The following is an 18,470-nucleotide window of genomic DNA, read 5'->3' on the forward strand; positions in this document are numbered from 1 at the left end:
ACTTCGAAGTACTCTAGATTTCCTTGGACCCTGGAGATGCTCGGAGTGTTGCACATCTCAAAATGTCCTTTTCTCCTTCAATCCTCTTTCCACGCCTTCCATGCGGTTCCACTACCGTTCTCAGGCCTCTTGATTTGGAGGGAAAAAGGGCGGCGTTCTGGGCATGCGCATGCAAGTTATCTTGGATTCGACTTGGACTTTCTTTTCCCGCGCGTCTGTGTTTCAATCCCTATTTTTGACGATAAATGCAGAAATTCTCGGCACTCATTGGCTAATTTTCATCGTCAACAAGCGTACAGACAAATGAGTTTATAATTTATGCGATGCGGCAACGACCAAGAGCGGACAATTTGACAATTTGTTATCGCAAAAAAACAAATTGACGTCAGTTTTTCATGCGTCTGTCCTTTTATTGACAATGAATTTCGTCATAACATTGTCAAAGTAGTCTGCGGATCCACTCGGCTATCGCCTCGTGAATCCACAGCTACTTTAACAATGTTATTGACGAAATTCATGATTAATAACAGGACAGACGCATGAAAAACTGACGTCAATTTGTTAAATAGCGCAGGGAAGGGAGAGTTTAGACTGGACTATGCGTCCCCGCGATCCATTCACTGTAAAGGCTACCCTATGAACAGGCTCTCGTTTGGGTTATAAGGCAAGCTTGCCGAGCAGGTAGTTTTTCATAGTTCTCCAAACAAGAGGATAAAAAACATAGGCACGCAAAGCGTGCAAGAGTTATTTTTTGGGAATTAGAAGCCCCTGGAGGTAGCAACACTCAGTGGACTCTTAACAGTTATGATAAGGTTAATCCAACAAGTTTGTTTGGTTACGATGTTCTCGTTGACGTCGTCGCCGTGGTTTGCCTAAGCTCCCTATTATATTATCTCCAGTTAGTTAAGTTTCAATTTTTCTCAATCTAAGAAGGATATTCTGCCAATTTTAGCGTTAATATGAGTTCACATTGACTTTGTGACCTTGATACTATGACATAAGTTCTTGTCTCGACCGCTGGTTTAAGGGAGCGGAGGCTCAGGTACTAGCTTTAAGTTTGTCCTACGCGGGCAAATTATCTCGAACAATAAATAAATATGGAGTTAATTTAAATTACAAGGAAACAAAAATAATCAAACGTGCGCACCCTCTGAACGCAACTCGTGTATTTATATGCAAGATTTACAATATCGTTGATATTTCTGAAATGTTATACAGTATCGTATTTTAAGTGAAAAATAGTTTTTGTGGGTTTGACAATTATGCATTGAGAGGTTTCCGGTATTCTTAGTACTCTCGGAAAGCAAAGGATAACGACTCTTGAATGACAGAATAATCAACCGGCAATTCAAAGGACCATGATCTTCGGTGTTACGACATCCGAACGGATGGTCAAGTCGGAAACGTCCGTCGATTTCCAGAGATATGAGGAAAGCGTTTAGGGAGTGTTTGATCACCCATTGATTGTGATTGATCGTATTTTGCGTGGATCATGGCATTAAAAATTATTTTTATGTACCTCGTGTCTTTTGGAAAACCCGTTGGAAGTCAGGGTTCTCAAATTATTAATGGTTTCAATATTCAAATCAGATTTAACCGCTTAATCGTAGTTAAGAAAGTGTCTGTCTCTTTGTTTCGTGGTCCATCAAATCGCTTTGGCCGAATGTAGAGCGATTTGATTTCGTGGCTTCGCGGTATCTTCGTACGCGACCACATGAGTCTAACACTTGTGGCAACGCCACGGATCCAAAGCCCCGTTTTCCCGCGCTTTTAAAGTCAACGTAACGTAATGCGGTCGAAAGCGAGATGAAAAATGCATCAGTATGTTTAGAAACTAACGCCAAGGGAATTAAGAGGCAATCAGTGGTCTCTGAAGTAATACTTTGCCTGTTATGTAAATGATACAATGAAAACTTAAACGCGCTGATTTGATACGTTACAAAACTTATTATTAATTCCTTGCTACGCGCGAGAAATTCATACATTTAATAATGAACTTCAAACTTAACGACGCAGTTTCCTTTGTCCATGCGCACCTTAGCCAAATTTCATTTTCAAATTTCTCAACCGATGTTTAGTTCAGTTTGAGCTGTATCCACTTTGCGTCAGGTTTGCTGGCTTTTAGCAATGCGAGCGAAGCTTTAAAAGGATACAGCGAGTTTTATTTAAACATTGAGCATTTCATTTCACGTGAACCTGAGTTTCTTGAAGCTTTGAGACTGAAAGTTCGCTTCACAAGGTGGCAACATTCCTTCTAACGGTTTGATTCAAGCATCGCTGGGCTCTGTTGTGCTGACCACTTGGGACATTTCAGAACTGTACTGTAGCAATCTTTAGTAGCAACCGACAAACAGGATAATCGATGCTGAACGATGCAATCCGCCATAATTCCTTCTTCACCGGTGAGACATTTAGATACAGTCACTATGTCGAAGTATGCGGAGACAGATAAGAGAGGCAGGGCAATGGAAAAAGCCTTCTTAGAGGTAAGTAAGAATTTCTCATTCTATATAATCAGCAAATAGATTGAACTTTATTCTAACGGCATTTCTGAACATCTTTTGGTCATATGATATTTCAAAGACCAAGCAGTCTCTTAAGAAAGTAACTCTCAGTGACTTTCGGGCTCCACAACAATTCAGAGTACCAGCAAAAACTCGTTGTTTAATTTTCCTAGAAAAGCTTCAACACCAGTACCGTGGAACAATGAGCTGAAAATTATATTAAAATGCTTGAGTTAGAAACCGAGTATATGGAAAGCAGTTACTTTATCCAAGAAGGCGACTCTCGCACATATATACATATATTTACCCTTACACTCTTTGTAAATAAGCTTCAATTTTCATAAAAAACTATTTGTGATAAGACACGAAGAGACCGAAGACAGCATGTAATTATAAAACGTTTAAACGTAGTTTTCCTTTGTGAATTACTAATCTAAACACCTATTTTTCTCTAGATTAGTCCTTGAAGCGCTGATTACTGTGCAGTGCGTACACGACATGCATATCGGTGTCACAACCCCGGCAGTCTACTGATCATCAGTCTGGTTCAGTTGTGGCTTATAAGGATCCATACTGTGGAAAAACTCAAGTGATTCCTGGCCGGAGAAATGCCTCGGACAGTGGGATGGAAAGCGGCAGTCTTTCCTGAGAGCAACCTGACTATGGAAAATTCTGGTAACGATAGGATAAGTTAATAAGGACAGAGGTATCGACTTGTTTCTTCGAAAAATCCAGTAAGATGGAATGCGGAAAAATATTTCCTGAGAGCAACCCGGCTGAGGACAATTCTGGTAATGATAGGATAAGTAAATAAGGACACAGGTAACGACTCTGGTTTCTTAGAAAAATCCGAGATCAGTGCTAAAACGAGCTAATAAAATGTCCATTTTGAAATCGGGATGATCGCAGAAGGCAATCACGCATTCCTAAGCTGGGTGGAGAGTTTCGTGCGCTCTTCTTAGTGCTTGTTTTACTTTCACGTCCAGAGGGGTGGTAGCAGTCGAGAGGTCGACTAGTCATTCCGTGCTCGCAAGTTGGAAACCTATCCTGTTGGACACAGCACGCAGGTATCATGAGTATCATGCGACAGTCCACCGGAAGCATGAGTCTGGATGGAGTGTCGGAATAGGGTGGTTGTTTTCTGACCGGGCCTGTACTGCCTCAGCGCTTCTGACTTCATATGTCCTCATATGGACTCCCCGAGGTCTGTGTCTGTATTTCAAGCTGGGTTTGCAGGCTGTCGTTTCTGTTTTTTGGTTTTTGTTTTTTTGTTTTCTGCAGTCAAAATTCTAAAAGAATTAATAAACACTTGATCCGGGTTTTTCGAGGGCTAGTCGGTTGTTATCAGTAACTTGGAGGAAGGAAGAAATGCGTACACAATATGCGATTGTATGATCACCCTCGAATGGAGCAGATGAACATCTATTTCCTGTTTAACTTTTTGAGCTTTAAGCAATTAATGTTCCTATACAATAACAATGCCATTGGCTATTGAACTGATATTACATTTTTTACCTCTAAAAGCACTGATAAGGTCAGGAGTAGTTTGTATGTTGAATTAATGCTTCACCCAATGCATGCCATGGATAAAGACTGGCTTCGAGTCTTTTTTACATCAAAGTGGACAAGTGTGCTTAGGCAGCGTTTGCATGTTGTCTTTCTATTTTCTGCATGAAGAAGAAATATTCAGTTATTGGGTTAATCGAGAATGAGAAGAACTTCTTCATGAAAAGAAAATTTATGGATAGTGCTGAAGTTACGCTAAAATTTGTGGGGTTGTAGTTAAGTTACTAATTATTTTCTTTTGTTGTTTCTAAACAGTTTATTGACTTGTTGTAAATTACATAAGACAGAAAAAAGTTGCTTGCTGCGTCCTTGCGATGTTCTCTACGACGAAGCTTGTGCGATTTCCTGGCCTCAACGAACAAAGAACTTGGCTAATATCCAGCCCTCTTGACCTTACGCTTAGTCAATAACCTATATGTAATTCTAGGTTGGACTGTGTAAAACAACAGGGAATATCTAATTATGTATGGTTCTGTAGGACTTTGTAAGCAGGTTTTGAATGATATTGTACTTTAAAGTTATTATCTGGAATGTTAATCAAGCTTAAAGTTTGGTTATATATGGTTATATGAGTTTACTAAGGATTTTGTGTGACTATCAGGAAGATGTAGGGCTCTCCGTAGGGCTATATCAGCTCAATTGTATGAAAATGTATTGTTATGTAGAGCTATATAGGCCTGTGTGTGGCTATGTCAAGCAATTTAGGGCTGTAGAGTCTTGGCATGCGTGAAAAAAGCTCTCTATGACTATTTCCAACTTTTGGTTGGGCTTAGGCCACGTTTATTCCAGACTCAATCGAAGCCTTGTCATGGGTGTTTGCATCCTTCGAAGTGTGCCTAAACGCATTGTAGAACTGGAAATGAAGACAGGAACTCACTCACGGTATCATTCATTATTTACTCGTTCGATCTTTTGTGACCTTCGGAAAACTTCGGACATCTTGGGTAACCTTCGGTAAATCGAGCACTGGCGAAGAAGTTAACCTTTGGAAATCCGCCTACTGGTTAGGCGTAAACTGAAGAGCATCATCTTCGGTAATCTTTGATAACCGCCGAGAAAATCGAATACCGTTGAACATCTTCGGAAATTCGACTAATTCGACAAATCGAGCACTGTCAAAGCATGTGCAGAATATCTTCGGAAAATAAATACGACATATATGGAATATCGAACATTGTCGAAGAAGGCAATCTTTGGAAATCCGACTAATTCGGCAAAGAGAACATCTTCGGTAACCTATGCGAAAATCCGAGTAATTCGGAAAAATCGAGTACTCCCAAAGAAGACAATCTTCGGAGATTCGACTAATTCGGCAAATAAAACGAACAGTGTCGAAAATCTTCGGAAATCCAATATTCCGCAAGTCGAGCTCTGGAAGTATGTGCGGACGAATATCTTCGGAAATCCGACTGGTTCGGAAAATCGATTTACTGCCAAAGAAGACCATCTTCGGAAATCCGATTAATTCGGCAAATACAGCATCTTCGGTGGCCTTCGGTAACCTCTAGAAAAATCGTACTTTTTCGAACTTCTTCGGCAATCCGACTATTTCGGCAAGTCGAGCACTGTCTGTCGCTTTCGAGTGGTATACCACGGAATATCCCACGAGACACTTGTATTCTCTCGATATACACACGCGCCTAAGGTTTGCGTTTATACCGAAAAAATTTAAATGACTCGTGGGATATAGTTATTCCAGAAGGGGTCACTGTTCCGCCGTTTTGTTTCTTTCCAGTAGCAAAATTCGTACGTTATCCATGTCATATGGACTGGAGCCCAAAAAACTCAACACAAGCAAGTAAGTGGTAGGGCTAAAGCCCTTCCTCCTCCCTCGCGGTCCCTGATTTCATTTGTGGTTTTGAACATATCTTTCAGTAGCCTGAAATGTCAGTCATCTCCCACCCTCAGCTTAATCCCCGGGCGATTAGGCTGGATGGTGGAAGATGACTGACATTTCAGACCACCTCGGAGACCCAGGGGCAGTTAGTTGGGACGACGCGATATTTTCGGGCGAAATTTTACGTCTTGATGTAAACTCTCGCCCGAAAATATCGCGTTGTCCGAAAACGTCGCGTCGACTAACTGCCCCTGCGTGTCCCAGGATGACCTTTTTTTTCAGCTACAGAGCGAGCCTACAGAGCAGCGGGAAAGCTTCTTGAGCCGACTGTACGCGAGGATGACCAGCAGTTTCCTTCTCAAATTCAAGATGGCGGACGGTGAGTACTGTCGTGCAACGAATGTGTTACTTAAAAAATTGCTGTTTGCATTAAGGGTGTATACATTATTTTTTCTGTAAAGTAAGAATACATGTAAGCGGAAGTATAAGTCCTTTTTTGTTATTTTTTTCGAATGAAACTGCAGCCTCGTACACGGAAAAGGCTTAATATATTATTTGCATGCTTAGCGACGTTGTTAGAATTGTCCTGTCTCTCCAGAGTCCGAGTAATTCTCACTTATACAATGTGCTTTTTGTTCGTAAATTTCAGGTCAGTCGGAGCAAACTCTTGAAGAAGTGTTAAAATCTATCAAGCACGTGATTCTTGTTTTGTCTGGTAAAGGAGGAGTTGGTAAAAGTACTGTTTACGACACAGATAGCATGGACCCTTTACGACAAAGGAAAGAAGGTAAGCTGAAATCTTTGCGTTCTGTTGACTTATGGTTTACATTTCTACATTTACCCGTATTAAGGACGTTCGCGCGAAATGTTAAAAAAATGGGGGGTCACCGACTTCGTTTTGGAGAGAACATCCCCAGACGAACACCCGAAATCTGAAATAATAGGGCTTCGTTAGCGAATAAGGCCACAATGTCTGTAAGCCCAAAATATTGCAATTAGATCTTTGAAGTGAAATGTTCTCTGCCAAGTGTTGTTTAAGGTAATTCCTCTGAAATAAAAGTGACAATAGAATTTTGTTCAAACTTTGTCTACTGAATATTTATCATATGAGAACTTCAATTTTGAAAAAAAAATGGGGGGTGCCCATGCTCATTAAGGAGCAGTGAAGCATTGAAAATGCCCCATTTTGGCATTATTCAATGCTTGTTATAAGAACACATTCCCAGTAATAGTAAAATCTTTGTGAGTCCAGACTCACGAGAACACGCATTAAACTACAGTCAATACATTGCGTCAGACACAAATAAGCATTTTAAGTTTGATTCAGACAGAAAGCTAAATCCTAGATTAAAAAAATGAACCAAATTTCTTGATATGGTTACCAAACTGCAAAATAGAAAAGACCACAGTGTATCTGCTATTTTCTTTATTTATTCAATTTTCAGTGATAGAAATTAGTTCAGTCTTTTCTCATGCAAAGCTTATGATTAATTGATTACAATGACTGGAAAAAAGATGGGGTCCCTGTGCTCGTTAGTGAGCTATAGCCATTTTTCAACTGACAGAACTCAATATCAAGGCAAATCCATCATGTATTCAAGATGCACGTGCACGAGCATGTGCTAACTGATGCCATAAATTATGCACAGTAAGGATGCACGATGCAAATGTGAGGAATCACCTTAAGGGGACCTATTAAGTGAATTTAGTCAACTGGCGAGGTTCCTTAATGAACAAGTTTGTATTTAGCGACCATAGTTTCATGGACCTTGCAGCCACAAGATGGCAGGATTTGATGTCCTGTGGACAGAAATCTTAAATTTTTTTTAACTTCCCACATTGATTTTTTGTTCATTTTTGGACAATGTGGAGATATTTGTTAATAAAATCTGTTTCTGGAAATAAAAGTAGGGGTCACCAAACATCCAAGATCATTAAAACCAGGCAAAGCTATAGCAATAGCCTTCAGCCCTATCATTGTTCATTTTATAGCCTGCATGACAGGCCGTAGAAGGAGAGGGAAAGGGTCCACGCAGGCTATTCATTTTATTACTTAGTGTGTGCTCTCATACATAACATGATGTGTGAATTTGTGCACACAGTAAGGACATGCAGAAACAATTAGGGCGAATGTCCATAAGTCAGTGATTCATATGCAGTGGGAGGGGTTGCAAGGGGGGAAGCTCTATTGGATGATTTTCTACGTTTGGGATAGGTCTTGTTTTCGTGTTTTACATTTGGGAGCGAGATTTGTTATCAGAAGATTTATAGTATTGGCCACATGATGTGTGAACTGGTGACACTTAGAGAAAAATCCTGTCTTGGATTAAAAAATGTTCACTTTGCCTTTCCCCCAGCACCTTCTGTCTTTCTCCCCCTTACCCCAGAGTCACCCCAGTGAAAATCTGTGGATCTGCCACTGGTAGCAAAGAAGTGTCTTCAAGAATGTATTGTTACAGGCTGCAGTACTACCTTGATCACAATAAATGGCTAATCTTTGTGTTATCTCTTTATCTTCCAGCGTGGCATACTGGATGTTGACATATGTGGACCAAGTATTCCAAGGATGATGAATGTAGAGGGAAAAGATATACAGCAGTGTTCTGCTGGGTAAGTCATAATATAAAGGATCATCTTCTGAAGCCATTCCGTGGGAGCCAATATTAAGTAAATCATGCATATATACTGTATACAACTCTCACACTTGTGTTTGATGTGTAACAGTGAAAGAGTGTCTATGACCTTTAGTGGCTCATTACAGGAGAATTCCTTATATCCAGTTTGATAGCAAGAAACTGATTTGAAGTGTTGCGGCTTCTCCTACATGGAATGCTGGTCTGTTAGGGACCACTACCCTACTTCTTTGGAACTTTTGTGGGTGAACTTGCTTGATCTTGGGAAGTTTTTTATTTCGTAAAATTTAGATTATCTGCAGTATAAATGCATCAGACGTGTGTTTTAATTATCATACTTTTCATATACATACTTCACTTTCTAATTTTTTTTTTTATAAGATCAGCTGATATGTTATTGACATCATAGCTTGCCTATGTTTTTTGCTGAGGGTGTTTACTGTAAGTATTTTCTAAAGATCACCTGAACCTTTCTTTTTAGTTGGGTTCCAGTTTACACAGACAAGGACCAACGACTGGCTGTTATGTCAATTGGTTTCTTGTTATTAAATAAGAGATGATGCCGTTGTGTGGAGAGGACCTAAGAAAAATGGTATTTATTCATTTATGCTCTTCACTTACATATCTTTTGACTTACCTTGACCTGTTCAAGCTTGTTAATCAAAGCTAGATCTGAATGTCTCATCATCAATGAAACTGACTACTGAAATCACTTCAAGGAGCTATGCCACCACATATTGAGTAATTTTTTGTGAAATGCACAATTTAATTACCTTAGTGTAAAATGTACGAAACTTCAGGTAGCTATTATTAGGCTTTGTTGATATTGAGCAAACAATACTTAATTTTCTTTTTTGGGGGCAGTATTATGTCTAGTTGATATGTATTACAAAATTTCTCAAAATACAATTAAACAGCTCAGTTGGTAGAGCACTGCACTGGTATTGCAGACGTCATGGGTTCAAATCCTGTTCAAGCCTGATTTTTTTTTTCAGGCTTTAATTTCACAACTGCTTAAGTTGTGTGCATAACTGTGATGATCAATCATGTCTTCAAAAAAAATTTTATGTGACACCCCCAGCTGGTCACCACTGGATCCACAGTGTAACTATTTATACAAAGTTATGCAAATTCTTTCGGAAATACTGTGGCTTTTCTGGGCTTTTGAATGAAAGGAAAATGTTTGAAATCAGCAAATTGTTTTACTACTATTTTAAAACAGCTTTGTTCCAGGCCAGAGCACCACTGTCTGCAATGCACTTTTATTAATGATTTCTAAAATGGAGCAAATTCTGTAGAGTGCTACAAACATTTTGATGTTCCTGCAGACTTTCTTGAGTTCTCAAGTGACAGTTACAGATTTGTTTGTTTTTTTAGCAATGATCAAGCAGTTTCTATCAGATGTATGTTGGGGTGACCTGGATTACCAGCTTATTGATACACCTCCAGGTATGACGACTGTGTAAAATGTTATTTTCAGAGGCTTGTGATGTACTGTTGTGTTAGGTACAGTGGCCCAGTGGTTAATGTCATACACTGTAGATCAAGAGATCTGGATTCAAAGCCTGTTCATGGGTCTTTGTACTGCATTTTTAGGTGAGAGACTTGACTGGCAATGCCTTTCATCACATAGGAGGAGAAATGGGTACTAACAAGTTGCTGGCCAACCTGAACTGCAAAAATACAGGGATACGAGGGGATATCCACCAGTAGGCCAGCTCCCCATTAAGGACATTTAAGGGAATACAATACTCCATACTGGGAGACTGGAGTTGGAGTCGGAGCAGATATACTCTTAACTTTGCTGATAGTACAATCATGCACATTCATTTTACAGTATGCAGTGTAATCCTATCATTATTGCTCTGTTCTAAGATTGGTTTTGTTCAATCCAGGAACATCTGATGAACACATAAATAATTACAGTTAGTAGAAAATCTGTGACATTACAATCCAGATGGAGCAATTTTTTTCACTACTCCTCAGGTATGCATATTAAAGTATATTATTTTATAATTATAACTGTTCTATAATTAAATGCTGTCAATTATTAGTAAGGCTTATTTTGATTTCGGAAAGTTTACACTTGCTTAATTTGTGTCTGTTGTGACAAATACATTGTTAATTTAGCCGTAAGAGCATTGAGGAAAGGCCAGCTTTTCACTTAGACATTTACTAGCCTTTTAATAGTGAATCAATTCAGGTGAAATCGAGCCTAATCATTGTTTGGCCAAAACCTAAGATTAGTTTAGTATCAGTTGATTGGCAAAATTGGTCTCCAGTTCTGAACTTTTAACCCTCATTTTTTCCCTTTTGTTCTCAATGAAAGAAAAATATCAGCAGTTGTTCCTGGGCATGGGATAACTCTCCATCTTCGATTGCTTAATAAAAGATTTGCAAGAAATTTACCAGAATGAACTAGTATGTAATATATTGATGGATTTTTCAATGACATTCCTGTTGTTTCTCAGGGTGTGGCAGTGTCTGACGTCAGGAGAGAACTAACATTCTGCAAGAAAACTAAAATCCCAATCCTAGAGTGGTGGAGAACATGAGTGAATTTGTCTGTCCTCATTTGTAATGTAAGTGTTAGCCTCCTAATACAGATGCTCTTTGCAGGAAACACTGAAAGCGGTACTCCCATATATGGGCTATATAGGTTTGTGTCATGGGATAGGATATAGCTTTTGAGGTTCTCAATCCTTAAAATAGGGTATCATTTTTGCCCCTGTTGACATTAATTGCATTCACGTTGTGATCCTTAGACAGGTTACCTAACTAAATTGTGTCCGCTAATATTGCAATGCATAAATGCCTGGCTAAACAGAAAATAAGTTCTACACTTGATGCTTTTAAACTTCCAGTGTCACAGAAGTGAAATACAGTTGACCTGTTGGTGCCATTCATAGTTTTTGTTTTTTCCTTGAATTGGATGTCATTTTTCTTGGTTCGGGCCTTAAACAGGGTATCAGTTTCTTTTGCTTCATCCCTAAATAGGGTCAGGGTTTTAAGTCTTTTCACTGCACACCTACAGTATCTGGGATCAAGGAAACATTGCCAGACAAGTCCATGCAAAATGCATGTGTGGAGGAGGCTTTTCCTTTTTATGGTTTAAAAAGAATATTTAATACACTATGACTTGTTGTATTTTTGACTGTTATAGTGTACCTTCATCTAGTTCATAGTATGAAATAATATTTCACTTTCTTTCCTTTAGAAATGTACAAATTTGTTTCAAAAGGAGGAGGTGAAGCTTTGGCAAAGAGCTGCAATGCTCCATTTTTAGGTAAAAATACTTACTAACATCAGTGACTACACAGGAAGGGGGATAGAGGGGTAAGGGGCAATCAAGATCATGTTTCATGGAAAATGGTCTTTTCACCATTTATTACACTTGTCTATATTAGCGTTAAAAAAAAACAAGCAGGGAATTATATTGTTTGGAAATGCAAAGGTCTCACTTGCTGGAAGCTTAAGGAATGTCAACCAAATTCTTTGTTGTGTCAAGCTTATCACAAGGGGTCATTGCAAATTGCAGACAATTCTCACTGATGTGATGTGTTCAATTTGACATTGAAATCAGTCAGTTTTCGCAGAGGAGAGTCTTCTAGCTATATCTTGCTTTCAGCTCTTGAAAAAATAGTTTTTTCCTTCTTTGTAGGTTCTATTCCACTGGATCCCAGTCTAACGCAATCCTTAGAAGACGCCAAGCTGTTATTGACTTGTTTCCTAACTCACCAACACTAAATGCAGTAGACGTAATCACTTCCAAACTGTTAGAATTGGAAAGCAATGGAGATCAGTGATTGAAGGAACAAGTACTTTTTTTCAAAAAATGGTTGTTGAGCATGTGGCATTTATACAGTTGGACAAATGTGACTGAGATGGCCAAGTGTTCAACCACTGGTTTCTCCCTACAGTGCCAGTCCCTTATCAATCAAACCAGTGATGAGAATTACGGCAATCATCAATCAAGCCCTGCTCTAGTCATTAATTAAGGAAGAAAACTAACATAGAAAAATATGGCTTCGCCCCTCTATGGACAATTTTGCCACTCACTTAAACCAAGCATTGCCTTGTTGTTAGGGCATATAAACCATGCGCAATAGCCTCCTTCACAAAGTTCTACTTGTAAAGCAAGAAAGTATGATTACTGAATAGCATCTTGAATCGGGAAAAGCTTCGTTTGAATTTTCCTTTGATACATAGTTACATAGTATATGCGACTTCAAGACTTGTTTTGTCTGTGACCTCTTCAGGTGGTCACCACTAAAGATTTGAATTTTGGATGACTTCATGTAACCATGCATGAAAAATATAACTTGATACCAAATAATAACAACCGACAATAATATAACCAGATAGAAACAATAATAACAAGATAGAAATAAACCAGTAAATAAATAAATAAATAAATAAATAAATAAATAAATAAGTAGACTGAAAAAAAAAAAATGCAAATTAGTTATAGTTTAACTTGTGGTATCAAGGTTTATATCTCATGCATGGTTACATGAGGTCACCTTGGATTTAAATCTGTTATGGAGACCAAATTAAGAGGTCATGGACGAAACTAGTTTTGTAGTTGTATATATTACTGTAACTGTGTGTTGAAATAAGATTTGAATGCAGTTTTTCCCTATCAAGGTGACATTAAATGATTGTACCTGAATTTTGATAAGCAGACTGGTGTTGCAGAAGTGATTTATGATCAGAAAAACAATTTGAATGAGGTCTTTCCTAATCCAGATTGTTGCAAATCATAATTTTACACGGCCAATAATATACCTAAGATTCTTTGTTCAGAAACTCATAAAATGTTGCAGCTGAAAGGTCAATAAAAAAATGGAAATAAATACAAGTGGTACTGCCTCAGTTATCTGCATGGTATTTTGCGATTGTAAGAATTGCATGAACAATCAACGTTTGAGTTACTTTTACGTGTAAGAGAAATTAACACGGAGACTCCATATTTCCAATTTTGTTTTTAATTTAGTGGGTTAGTGCGCAAGCGTGTCAATACAAGAGTTATCTTTTTGTGAATAAAAAGCCCCTGGAGGTAGCAGCACTCAGTGGACTCTTGACAATTATGATAAGGTTAATCCAACAAGTTTGTCTGGTTGTGATGTACAGCGAAAAAGAAAACATTTTAAGAATTTGGTTTACCTTAGGAAATGTGATATTAAGCCTACGTTATGAGATCTGATTTTAACAATCGATCAGTGACTTTGTTTATTAGAACTACGTGGAACTGTTCCCAGCCAGACAGCTAAACATCATGCAGTCTGTAAAAACGGCAGATTGGTGTTGATTCTGGATAATTTTTCCAACTCATTTTATAACAACAACCAATTTAAGTAATATATAGAGTTAGCAAAGTCTAAAAGCAGAGCTCCTTATTACAACAATTTAACCTTGCTTGAGCCTGGGATCCAATTGAAAACCTGTACCTGGGCAGTGGTCAACTTAAAAAAACACGTGACCTCAATGAGCTCTAAAAACGGGCCTGCGATATGGTCAAGTGATACTGGTCAGTGCATACCTTGTTTTGACAGGTATAACTTGAATATAACATGGATACCCAATATCAAAGATGTATGCTTTAACCCTCCCCTCTCCTGATCTCTGAAGGAAAAGCCTTGGGAACTAGGTTGTTGTAGAGTGACATTTCACATTGATTTACATGGAGGGGGCGTAAAGGTACGTACGGACAATCACGTGACAACCAAAATATTTTGGCTCGATGGGTTACTGCTAATATATAGATTTAGACCAGCCTAAAAGCGTAGCTCCTGGGGCCTGTTTCTCGAAAGACCCCGTAAATTATCGGGCCCGGTAAGTCACCCGGTAAGTCCCCGTAAACTTTTCGGGTGTTCCTCGAAGCTCCCGTTATTTTCGATCCCGTTAATTTTTCCGGTAACTTGCCCTGTAATTTACGGGAGGTCGTGACCTCCCGTAAAGTTACCGGGGAGTCACAAATGTTGCAAAACCAAACAAAATGGCGGCCGGGGGCGCACTTTTTTGTTTCAAAGACGCCTCTTTCTAGCCGATATGGCTGACTGAGGAGGTCATTGAACGATTTCGGCTCTCACGAGCAAGAATAGAGTGGCGCGTTGAGGAGCTAGAGGAGGAATTGGAGAGAAACACGGCGAGAAGCTGCCCGCTGACTCCGGAAACCCACGTAAATATAATTGTTGTTGTTGTTGTTTACAGTTTGAAGGCGTTTGCATGGAAGCGCTATATAACTGTGAAGTTCTATTTTATTGTTTTTCAAAATCAACAAATGGCGGAAAAAAATTAATGAATAGATAAACACTGTCTTTGTCACGTAAACGCCGATCACTCGCCGCGCGTTTTCGAAATGGCTTCTTTGTATGAACATAAAAATTGGTTCCCGTCACGCAAACCTGATCTTACTGCAAACAAAACCTGTTTCTTGTGTTTTAATTGCAGATTTTTTTTCACTTTTTTGGGAGGCAGGAGGAAATTAGAAAACAGACATTCTACAAAAAGTAAAAATAATAGATCTAGAGCGATCGCGAAGAGTCGCATTAGGCGCGGTGCACAAATACTGACAAATGTTGGTTATAGCATTTCTAGCTAGATGAAACACGAAGAAGCGTTCTGTACTCACGATAGATAAACGAGAATAAAGAACATTAAAATTATTCTCCCCAATCTCATAATTGTTTCAGTCTCATTTCTATGCTTTATGCTAGAACAGTCGATTTGGGATCAGTGAAAATTACGCTTGATGTTTGCCGGAGAAAACGATTAAATCACGCCTAAAAATTTTAGTAAGATCCTTCCTTATTCCAAATATTCTGTACACTTACTTAAGCGAAATTCTTATCAGTATAAATTGCTGAAATAAGTGTTTGTAGCTAAATTTCAAGTTCTCAAGTTCACACTGTTTCCTCGGCGGTCCGCAGATCTTGTTTGATTGCTCAGTGGAACATTTTGAATTCGAATGAATCACGGAAAAAGACAACACTCCTAGAAAAGAGCGAGATTGTCGATCGAAGTCTTCGAATCGAACTACAAAAGGGAATTGATCATCACTTTCAAATAATATGACCATGCAAAATGACGATCTCTCTCAGTTGCTCTCCTTTGACACAACGATAACTTCGAAGTTAAACTTCGCAGCGTTCTTCAAAAAGCATCACAGTCGCAACGACAACAGAATCGATCAGAATCGAATGTGCCCGTATAGTCCCAAGTGTTTCTCCTTCTCTCGCGAAGGAGCGTGAAGTGCGCGCTAGAGATTGGTAACAACCCGCTATTTTATCGGGCCCGGTAAGTACCGGGAAACTTTTACGGGTGCTTCGAGAAACGCTGTTTCGGGCCCGGTAAAGTTTCCCGTTAACCGGCCCGGTATTTACGGGAGCTTTCGAGAAACATGCCCCTGGGCCGGGTTGTTCAGAGCAAACTAACCCAGGAAAAGGTATAATTTTGTTTTGAGTTTTGTAACGCGAGTTGTAAACTTGAGCCCACGATAAGGTAACGTAATACTGGTCAGCGAATACTTTGTTTTGACAGGTGTCAATTGATCATGACATGGATAATAATAATAATAATGATAAATTCGAATGTCGATAACTTCGATAACTTTGGATGTCCAATATCAAAGAAGAGCACGGCAAACCAAGGCTGCATGTCTCTGTCAACCTATTATTTGGAGTATGGCCGCCATGTTGCGCGACTCCGTCGTCGTCGTCGTCGCTGTCGTGCGTACGCGTCCACGAGCAATACCGCTAGCCATGATAACCATGAGAAGATCGACTCATGGGTTTCCTTTTCTTTCCTATATGAGTATGGGGCTCCGCTATAACATCGTCATGCAATAGCACGGTCTTATTCTGTTTCCAGCAATGATCGTAGTGTTTTTAAGTTTTGATATTCCACAAAACCAGTTCAAATTAGATAATATCAATATCAAAACCCACAACATAGGCACGAGAGGCGTGCAAGAATTATTTTGTTTGTGAACTAAAAGTCTCGGAGATAGGAGCATTCATGAAACTGTTTACAGTAATGATTTGGTTAATTTGACAAGTTTTTTTGGTTGCGATGTACAGCAAGAAAGAAACTGGGAATTTATGATGTACACACGATGTTACATCGGCAATGGTAAGATAACTAAATAGTAAGCCATAAAATGTTTGGTTGAACAAACTACAGCAATCTGACACGTCTCCAGATTAATGTAGATACCATCTTATTTTCTAACAGGCTATTATTTGATTCTTTCTTTGATACAACCCACACTGTGATTGGTGAGACACATGCACATGCATAACTCCCTCACTTACCGATCACATAGCTCTTCCAACCCCCACGAGGAATTTTTGGTCAAAAATACTCAAGTTAAGAGAACGTTTCGCATTTTATACAAGTCGTGAGGTTACCCTTTTTACACAACACAACGCAACAACACTACTTCACCGAAAATAGAAAGAAAGAGAAAAAAGCCTCTCTGACACATTGAAAGTCTGATTTAATTAAACTGCACTTTAACTTGGTGCCACGCAGTTTTCAAAGAACATTTGAGCAGTTTTGATACTTTTTACCTCTAAAAATATCGGACTGAAAAGAATGTCATAAAATGCCCATCAGAAAAAAATAAACTGCTACTGCAGAGACGTAAAAACCGTCCAGAAATGAATTTACTCCAATATAAAAAAACAAAAGTGTTAAGTTACCATTTGTAACTAAAGATACCAAACATCTTGTGGGAAAGAGTGGTGATGATTCGTCAGCTCTAATTGCATTTACTCCCTTGTGAGAAACAAGAGTGTCAAATTACCCTTTGTAACTAAAAGAAAAACATCTCGTTATATTCGCATGCAACAAGAACAAAACAATCGTCACCTGCACTTACTGTTGTAAACGTTAGAACTGTTTCAAATCTAAATAGTCTCGTCTCCTCTAAAACATGTCCTAAGAACTAGAAGCGACGATTCGTGACCTTTAATTGAATTTACTCCTTGTGAAAAACAAAAGTATCAGGTTACCTTTGTAACTAAAAATAAAAATATCTCGTTGCATTTGCATACTACTAACTCACGGACTGTTTCAAACCTAAAGGCTCATCTCGTTCGTAACTAAAATCCTCAGCCTAACCCACAGAAAACGTCGAAGTAAGCCCAATATAAGCCCAACTTCCTCTTTTATAGAAGAATAAATATGGCCGTTCTAAACTGTATCGGGATCAAATCTCCTCACATGCCATTTACTTTTACAACAAGAAATTTGATTGGCTGTTTATAGTAGATCCAATCTGATTGGTGTGACATACATACATCTTTCACTCACTCACTCACTCACTCACTCATCCATTGACCCGTCCATAACATACCCCGACGCGCCGACTAAGAGGTATTTTTTTCACAAAAAAATAATTCAAAAAGATTAAACTGCTACTGCAGAGACGTAAAAACCGTCCAGAAATGAAAGCTTCTTTTTTGTTTAATATCCTGGGAACAATACCCGATAACTTGTCAGCTCTAATTGAATTTACTCCCATATAAAAAACAAAAGTGTTAAGTTACCATTTGTAACTAAAGATAGCAAACATCTCGTGGGAACAAGTGGTGACGATTCGTCAGCTCTAATTGCATTTACTCCCTTGTGAGAAACAAGAGTGTCATATTACCCTTTGTAACTAAAATATAAAAATATATCGTTATATTTGCATGCAACAAGAACAAAACAATCGTTGCCTGCACATACTATTGTAAACGTTAAAACAGTTTCAAATCTAAATAGTCTCGTCTCCTCTAAACATGTCCTAAGAACTAGAAGCGACGATTCGTGACCTCTAATTGAATTTACTCCTTGTGAAAAACAAAAGTATCAAGTTACCTTTGTAACTAAAAACAAAAATATTCCGTGCCATTTGCATACTACTAACTCAGGAACTGTTTC

General features: G+C 38.8%; 1 pseudogene across 1 annotated transcript; it reads left to right on the top strand.

Moving 5' to 3' along the window:
* Nucleotides 1-128: 128 nt before the first annotated feature.
* On the top strand, nt 129-11,121 carry LOC149106695 (cytosolic Fe-S cluster assembly factor NUBP2 homolog; annotated as a pseudogene). The gene is made up of 7 exons (XR_016209743.1): nt 129-6,286; nt 6,557-6,694; nt 8,429-8,517; nt 9,022-9,132; nt 9,918-9,989; nt 10,436-10,526; nt 11,012-11,121. The product of XR_016209743.1 is annotated as a cytosolic Fe-S cluster assembly factor NUBP2 homolog (transcript).
* Nucleotides 11,122-18,470: the final 7,349 nt, after the last annotated feature.

This window comes from Orbicella faveolata, unplaced genomic scaffold (genome assembly GCF_042242905.1).
Source record: "Orbicella faveolata isolate gen_17 unplaced genomic scaffold, um_ofav_v1 contig_3, whole genome shotgun sequence".
NCBI lineage: Eukaryota > Metazoa > Cnidaria > Anthozoa > Scleractinia > Merulinidae > Orbicella > Orbicella faveolata.